We start from the raw sequence: 8903 nt of genomic DNA on the forward strand, positions 1-8903 counted from the left end.
ATCTACAAAATTAACCCATTTTCTTTGTTTTCTTTCAAATGGGTCACTTAAAAATCATTACAACCAAGTCCTCTTCATATAATTATTTAATTAAACCCATAACCGAATGGATTATAATTATATGATTCGAACCGAGAATTTTCTCGTTCGCTCTAAATTAATTAAAATATATTTAAGGTTTCTCGGAATTAATTCTCGTTCTTGAGAATTTATTTCTTAAATTAATTTCCGGAATATTTCCTCGTAAATAATTTATTAGTCGAGATAAACTCGATTATTCCTTTATTCATTCCGAGATTTCTCCTTACCTTAATATATTTTAAATTAACTCGATAAACTTATACGTCCAGCATTCACTCAAAACATAATTGTAACAAACGGAAGCTCGTTTATTTTATTCATATCCACAAGTCGAGCGTTACAAAAGATTGTATATTACAATCCCTACCCCCTTAGAAGAGTTTCGTCCTCGAAACTTAGAACAAGGCGGGGTATTTCTTTTGCATTTCGCTCTCAAGCTCCCAAGTAGCTTCTTCTGCGGAGTGTTTCTTCCATAGTACTTTGACTAGAGGTATTATCTTATTCCTTAAGACTTTCTCCTTGCGATCTAGGATTTCAACAGCTGGTTCTTCATATCTGATGTCAGGAGAAATTTCCACCTCTTGATCTTGCAGTACATGTGAAGGATCAGACATGTATTTCCGCAACATCGATACGTGAAACACATCATGAAGGTTGGACATAGACGGCGGTAGGGCTAGGCGATACGCTGCATTGCCTACTCGTTCTAGAATCTCAAAAGGTCCAACATATCTCGGGCTGAGCTTTCCTTTCTTCTCGAATCTCATGACACCACGCATCGGGGAAACTTTCAAAAATACTTTATCTCATGCCTCAAACTCTAGAGGTCTTCTACGCTTATCTGCGTAGCTCTTCTGACGACTTTGTGCTGTCATTATCCGGGCTTGTATTTTCTTGATCGCTTCGGTGGTCTGCTCGAGCAATTCAGGTCCGATGAACTCGCTCTCACCAGCTTCATCCCAATGAACTGGAGAGCGACACTTTCGCCCATAAAGAGCTTCATAGGGTGCCATCCCAATCGTCGCTTGGTAACTAATATTGTACGAGAACTCTACCAAGGGAAGATAACGACTCCACGAGCCGTGGAATTCCAAAACACACGCTCGGAGCATATCTTCTAACACTTGGATCGTGCGTTCACTTTGGCCGTCGGTTTGAGGATGAAATGCAGTGCTGAATTTCAATCGCGTCCCTAAATGTTGTTGTACACTCTTCCAAAATTTGGACGTAAAACGACCATCACGGTCAGAGACGATTGAGCTAGGAACTCCATGTAGACGAACAATCTCTTTGATGTAGAGTTCGGCGAGTTTATCCATGGTGTGAGTGGTCTTTATAGGAAGAAAATGAGCTGATTTGGTCAATCTGTCGACAATGACCCAGACTGAGTCGTGACCAGCTGTGGTTTTTGGCAAACCTGACACGAAATCCATCGTTATCTGCTCCCATTTCCACTGTGGAATCTCAAGTGGTTGCAGAAGTCCAGCTGGTTTTTGATGCTCTGCCTTAACTTGTTGACAAGTTAGGCACTTCTGAACAAACTCAGCTACATCTTTCTTCATTCCTGGCCACCAATATACCTTTTTCAAGTCTTGATACATCTTTGTCACACCTGGATGTACCGAATAGGGTGTCCCGTGAGCTTCTACCATCAATTGCTTTCTGACTTCCTCATTGGATGGTACACAAACTCTTCCATTGCACCTTAGAACCTCGTTCTCATCCAACTTGAAGTCACCTTCTTTACCATTTTGAGCCTCAAACATCTTCCCAAGAAGATATTCGTCTGCGTACTGACCATCTTTGATCTGTTCCAGCAACATCGGACGTACGCTGAGAGCAGCTAATCTCCCAGTGATCAACTGAAGTTCTAGCTGCTGAACATCGTCCTTTAGTTGAAGAGAGGTTTCAACCAAACTTGCTAAGGACGCTACAGATTTCCGGCTAAGCGCATCTGCGACTTTATTTGCCTTACCAGGATGATAATGTAAATCAAAGTCATAATCATTCAGGAGTTCCATCCAACGTCCTTGGCGCATATTCAACTCCTTCTGAGTGAAGAGATACTTTAACGTTTTGTGGTCTGTATAGATGTCACAATGGACTCCGTACAGGTAGTGTCGCCATATCTTGAGTGCAAACACTACAGCAGCAAGCTCTAGATCATGGGTAGGATACCTGGTCTCGTAATCTTTCAGCTGTCGCGAGGCATACGCGATGACCTTTCCATGTTGCATCAAAACAGCGCCCAAACCTTGCTTAGACGCGTCGCAGTAAATAGCGAATCCATCGACTCCTTGTGGAATGGTGAGCACTGGAGCGGTTGTCAGCCTGTTCTTGAGCTCTTGGAAGCTCTTCTCACAGGTCTCGGTCCAAAGGAACTTCTGTCCTTTACGGGTTAGTTGGGTTAGGGGCATGGCCAACTTAGAGAATCCTTCCACAAACTTCCTATAGTAGCCAGCAAGACCCAAGAAACTCCTTATTTCAGTGACTGTCTTTGGCTGACTCCACTGCCTCACGGCTTCCACTTTAGCAGGATCTACCATGATACCAGCGCTACTGACAACATGACCAAGGAATACTACACGCTCTAGCCAAAATTCACACTTCGAGAACTTGGCGTATAGTTGCTTTTCCCTCAGCCTTCTTAGCGCTAGCTCCATATGCTGCTCATGCTCTTCGTTAGTTTTCGAGTAGATTAGAATGTCGTCGATGAACACGATCACGAACTTATCCAGAAAGTCCTCAAATACTCGGTTCATCAGGTTCATGAACGCTGCCGGCGCGTTAGTCAATCCAAACGACATAACTAAGAACTCGTAATGACCATATCGAGTACGAAAAGCAGTTTTCGGGATGTCTTCATCTCGAACCTTCAGCTGATGGTATCCCGAACGCAAGTCAATCTTCGAGAACACTGTCGCCCCTGACAGTTGATCAAAAAGATCGTCGATCCGCGGCAACGGATACTTGTTCTTGATCGTTACTTGGTTCAATCCACGGTAGTCAATACAGAGCCGTAGAGAACCATCTGCTTTCTTAACGAACAAGACTGGTGCTCCCCAAGGCGAATGGCTTGGTCGTATGAACCCTTTGTTAAGCAACTCTTGTAGCTGCGTCTTCAGTTCTTTCAATTCCGCTGGAGCCATACGATATGGAGCTTTCGATATCGGAGCTGTGCCTGGAATGAGTTCTATGTTGAACTCAACTTCTCGATCAGGAGGTGGCCCTGGAAGATCTTCTGGAAAAATATCAGGGAAATCTCTAGCAACTGGAATCTCCTGTAGCTGCGGCTTGACCGTCTTCGTGACGTCTACCACGCTTGCAAGGTAACCAGCGCATCCCTGATGCATCATCTTCATGGCCTTCAGTGCCGATACAATCGGAAAACTCGGTTTCCGAGAGGAACCTTGGAACTGCAGCGGTCCAAGTCCTAGGTTCTGGAATAGAACCGACTTCTTTTCGCAATCTATGATTGCATGGTGGGTACTTAACCAATCCATTCCAAGGATTACGTCATAGTCCACAATTTCCAATTCTATCAAGTCTGCTTTCATTATCCGATCATGAACTCGGATTGACACATCTCTATACCAGTATAATGACTGGTACTTTTCCCCAGAAGGCGTAGCCGTGACGAACGGGTACGAGAATTCCTTCTGATACTCAGCTAACTGACCAGACTTCCTAGATGCGATGAATGAATGCGTGGCTCCTGAATCTATCAATGTATATGCAGAGAAGGAATCCACGAAAATCTGACCTGTGACAGCGGTGGATGACCCTGCTCGCACATCATCTTCACGGATGGAGAAGACCCTGGCATTGGCTCTCGGCTGCTCTTTGGGTGCAGGGGTCTTTACTTCTGGATTCTCACATACCCGAGACAGATGACCCTCTTTCCCGCATTTGAAACATACCAGCGCACGAGCATAACACTCTCCCTCGTGCGATCTGCCACACCTTCGGCACACGGGCGACTGATTGCTTCCAGAGGTCCTAGGCTTTTTACTAGGCGGCCCTGACCTTCCGCTATCTTCACGGCCTCTGTACCGGTTCACCGACTGTGATCGGTTTCCAGAACTTCCCTGAGGTCGATAACTCGAGCCTTGCTGGGACCTCATTCCGTCTCCTCGCTGCGGCCGACTCTCCCATCCCGACTGGGATTTGAATCTTTTCCTTGATTCACTCTGCTTTGGGCCAGCAGCTTCAGAAGGTGTTGCAACAATTGGTTTCGGTGCAGGAGTTCGATCACGCTCGCGCCAACCAGCAATCCGTAAAGCTCTTTGCACGGCGTTGGCGTAAGAGCGAGGTCCATCATCGCCACTATCAACTTGGCTCACGATATCCACGTCGAGCCCATGCATGTACTTCATCTTCCTAGCCTGATCAGTAGCGACTAGGGAAGGAGCGAACCTTGCTAACGTGTCGAACTTTGTCGTATATTCTGATACTGACATTGAACCTTGTTGAAGGCTCATAAACTCGCGCACCTTGTTCGACATGTTAGCTTCACTCAGGTACTTCCCATGGAACAAATTGAGGAAATGGACCCACGTCATTGAGTGGACATCCTCAGATGACGCCACCACTTCCCACCAGCCCCTAGCCTCATCCTCCAGTTGATTCACAGCGCAAGCCACTCTCTCGCTATCAGACAGCTGCATGTAAATAAAGATCTGCTGCATCTTCTTTACCCAATTCTCAGCTGCAGCTGGATCAACATGGCCATCAAACGTCGGAGGCTTCTGCTTACGAAACCTCTCGTATACCGGCTCGCTCACAGGAGGAACGACGTCAGGAATATGGAAGTTAAGCTCCTCAGGAGGATCCACAGGCACTGGCGGTGGATTACCTAGTCGTTCTCCTGGAACTGGAGGCGCTGGGTGCTGTTGAGGCGGCGCATTCAGCCTCGTTAAGAGTTCTGCGATCGTGCGGTTCTGTTCCTCTAGCTGCTGCGCGAACCTCTGATTCATCTCATCTCTCTGGGTCGCGTCGGCAGCTTGTCTCTCCAGCGCGCGTCTAATCTCCGTGAGATCCGCCGCTGTAGCATTCTCGACATTAGACGGGTTTCGTCTAGGGCCCATGCCTGCTCAATTCTACTCATGGAAGAGGGCACGGTTTAAATCCAAGTCACAACATCGAGAATGCGAGAAAAGAAACCATATCAACACACGATCCTAACTCAAAACGACATTTCACAAACATTTCTCATATCTACATCAAGTCAAAAAGATATATGCAACATGCATTCATGCATTTACTCTTTACACGTCACATGGCAACTAACGCTATCTATACAAATCTAGACTCCCAAAACGAGACTAGCCTTCTCCGAGGCTTAGCCAGACGAGTTTCAAAAAGGGTAATCCTGACACTGCTTACTAACCATCAGCGTCCTATCAACAACAAGGCAACATTAAGCTCAGTATGATCCAACAATCCGTACCGGAACGTGTATCTCAAGTCTACAGAAAAGACTAAACCTGGGCTCTGATACCACAAAACCTGTCACGACCCGCGACCTCTCGTCGGCGGCTCACGGGCCGAGACGGTGGGGTTACGTCTCAGATTTCAACATCAATATATAACAATATATCTCATATCAGCGGAAACAGAATCAAATCAACATAATAACCATAATACTTATATTAAACATAACACGATCATATATAAGTACTATAAGTGGTTATACGAAAACCTGGGTAAATTTTTCGCTGTTTGACTTTAGGAATTAGAGCCTTATAGCGACTCTTATTTATACACAAGCTCCCTAATTTTAAGTATATATACAAGGGATAGTTTGGGGATCATAGTTTACGAAAGGGGTTCAACAAAATATAGATATTATTATAGAAGGATTTGAACCCGGGTGAGTTCCCATTAGCCCAAAGGTCAAGAGATACACGTCTGGTCTTCATCTACGACTTCCTTATTCACATCGGCGCCTTGCCCTTCTCTACATTACCAAGGGTCATAAAACTATGAGTCGATTGACTCAGTAAGTGGGAGTCTAACCTAGAAAATAAAAGCGACTAATGCCATGTGATAACATGTGACGTGCAAACAGGCACATAAGAATGCATGGATGCAAATCTAACAAGTTCTAGAGCATGACTCGTGTGTACACACTCTAACTAGTACTTGTCGTCTTTAAGGTTACACACATCCCCCGCTATAACCTCTAGAACGACAAGAGACCAGCCTTAGACTTCGAGCAGCAGTCGTCCGGCGGCCTAAGAGTTTTAACATCTGTCTGGGATCCACTAATGGTACCACTTCATTCGACGTCGGCGCCACCCCCAGGCCCTCATAGCCCGTCAAGGTCTTCAGGCCTTCATAGCCTGGCAACAAAGTCGGGTACGACTCTTGGTCGACTCCCCGCTCTTCAGGCCTTCATAGCCTGGCAACAAAGTCGGGTACGACTCTTGGTCGACTCCCCGAAATATGAGTACTCAGCGCCATCCCCCAGGCCCTCATAGCCCGTCAGGGTTCAATTCCTTTTTGGTACCATCGACACATCATTTCTTTAGGGTTCGGGTACTCTGCAGCACTCAGAGTACACACCTATGCTACTTACAGGAGAGCGACTCGGGTTAAATCCCGAAAGAATTATCATTTCACTTTTATGCTCGTTAGTGTTTTAAGTTGAAGACTCGGAATATGACTCCCGGTACTTCTACCCTCGGCTCGAATCCGAGAGTCCAACATGCTCTCCTGTCACCTCAGATCTAGCTAAACTCTATGGTTAGCAGAGGGATCTAACTACAACAAAAATAGCAACGTGGCTGGTTCAAGTTAGCATTTGAACCTATGGGTATAAACCCAACTAAATTTTCCAAAAAGAGTGGCCGAAGCCTTAATCTTTGATGTTTGTGTCTTTTAAGGCTTTTCCTACTCTTTTTATTATTAACACGTAAATGCACGTAAACAGGATTATTCCCTTGGTAAGTAGTTGACTTACGTCTCCACACTTACCTGGAATACTGTGACAGAAGCTCGACGACCTCCGGCGATGTCTTGCTTTTCACGTTCTATGAGACACTTGACGCTTGTCGAAACGTCTAAAGAACTAGCATCCGAGGTTGAAAGTCCGTTAGTTATTGGATTCAAAATTACTTGAAAAATATAGGGTCCAGTGTCGGGATTAGATTTGAGTCGGTTCGGAATTCGATAACGAGTTACTTCCTTAAATCTGAACTCTTATCAATTTCCAAAATTCCAAATCCGACATCTCGACTCAAAAACCCGAACCCAAACAAGTCACACGACCAAACACGAATCCAACTAACTAGTCACAAAATTCTTAGACTTGTCATTAAATCCACATTTCAAATTCAATTCTCACGTCTCAAAATCCCTAACAAACTAGAATATCTCAACATCACAAAACAACCAAAGCAAATTACCTAGCCAAACAAGTCTCACGGCCAAACAAAAGAATGCTCACGGCCAAAGGCACACACATGGCCAAAAATATTTCAAACTCACGTTCATAATTCCAGCTTCAATACCCTGTTTTGAAAAATTCATAACTCACTCAATTCTCAACGGATTTACACGTTCTTAGTCATTTTAGAAACCTCATGACGTCTATTATCCAAGAAAAATATCAACAAATCCAAATTAAATCGGTATCGAACTGTCCACGTCAATTTACAGAGGCTGTCCACAGCGAGCTCAAAATTCTCAAATCATTCAAAAATCGACTCAAAAACACAAATCCGAGCTAGGAACATCATTAATCAAGCACAAAAACCAAAAGAAACCCATCAATTCCACTGATTTTAGCTCGGATCAAAAAGCCCCAAATCAAATCATACTCATGAACCCTAGAATCAATCATACCAAGGAGAAGAAATTCCTTACTTCCAATCACGAAATAGGCTTCTCCAGTCCTCACTCAACCCTTCTCCGGTGGTCACGCTCGCTCCGGTGTCCACACAACTCACCGCGACCTCGTCCTTCCTCAGCTGGAGCGCGCGGTGATGGAGAGCTCGGCCGACAGCGCGCGAAGAGGAGAAAGGAAGGAGAAGAGAGAGAGAGAGAGAAGAGGGCGGTGACGGTAAAGCTCGGTGAGGCTTGAAGATGGCCGAGAAAGCTTTTGTTGCTTGAATATTTTTTTTTCTTTGTTACTCTTTGCAGGTGGCTTGCGCGAGTGAAGAAGATGGAGAAGAGAAGATATAGACGTGAAGAAGATAAGGAATCCTTGATGATGTGGCAACCTAATACTTATCCTCTTATCTACAAAATTAACCCATTTTCTTTGTTTTCTTTCAAATGGGTCCCTTAAAAATCATTACAACCAAGTCCTCTTCATATAATTATTTAATTAAACCCATAACCGAATGGATTATAATTATATGATTCGAACCGAGAATTTTCTCGTTCGCTCTAAATTAATTAAAATATATTTAAGGTTTCTCGGAATTAATTCTCGTTCTTGAGAATTTATTTCTTAAATTAATTTCCGGAATATTTCCTCGGAAATAATTTATTAGTCGAGATAAACTCGATTATTCCTTTATTCATTCCGAGATTTCTCCTTACCTTAATATATTTTAAATTAACTCGATAAACTTATACGTCCAGCATTCACTCAAAACATAATTGTAACAAACGGAAGCTCGTTTATTTTATTCATATCCACAAGTCGAGCGTTACAAAAGATTGTATATTACATGCCATCACCAATCCAGACTGGAAAGCTGCCATGGATAGGGAAATGAGAGCCCTGCTTGACAATGGTACATGGTCACTAGTTCCAAACAATGGGGTTCACAATGTTGTTGGAAATAAGTGGGTCTACAAACTGAAGTTCA

The 8903-nt window shown here is 44.2% G+C and overlaps 1 long non-coding RNA gene across 1 annotated transcript; it reads right to left on the reverse strand.

Moving 5' to 3' along the window:
• Nucleotides 1-5467: 5467 nt before the first annotated feature.
• Nucleotides 5468-8586, reverse strand: LOC149398490 (uncharacterized). Its single transcript, XR_016297059.1, has 3 exons — nt 7951-8586; nt 7060-7153; nt 5468-6040 (listed from the first exon to the last, which is right to left on the reverse strand). It is a non-coding gene; the product is annotated as an uncharacterized LOC149398490 (long non-coding RNA).
• Between the last annotated feature and the right edge of the window lie 317 nt (nt 8587-8903).

Source organism: Urtica dioica, chromosome 5 (assembly GCF_054948205.1).
Source record: "Urtica dioica subsp. dioica isolate 48M chromosome 5, U.dioica_male_clone48M_v1_H2, whole genome shotgun sequence".
Classification (NCBI taxonomy): Eukaryota; Viridiplantae; Streptophyta; class Magnoliopsida; order Rosales; family Urticaceae; genus Urtica; species Urtica dioica.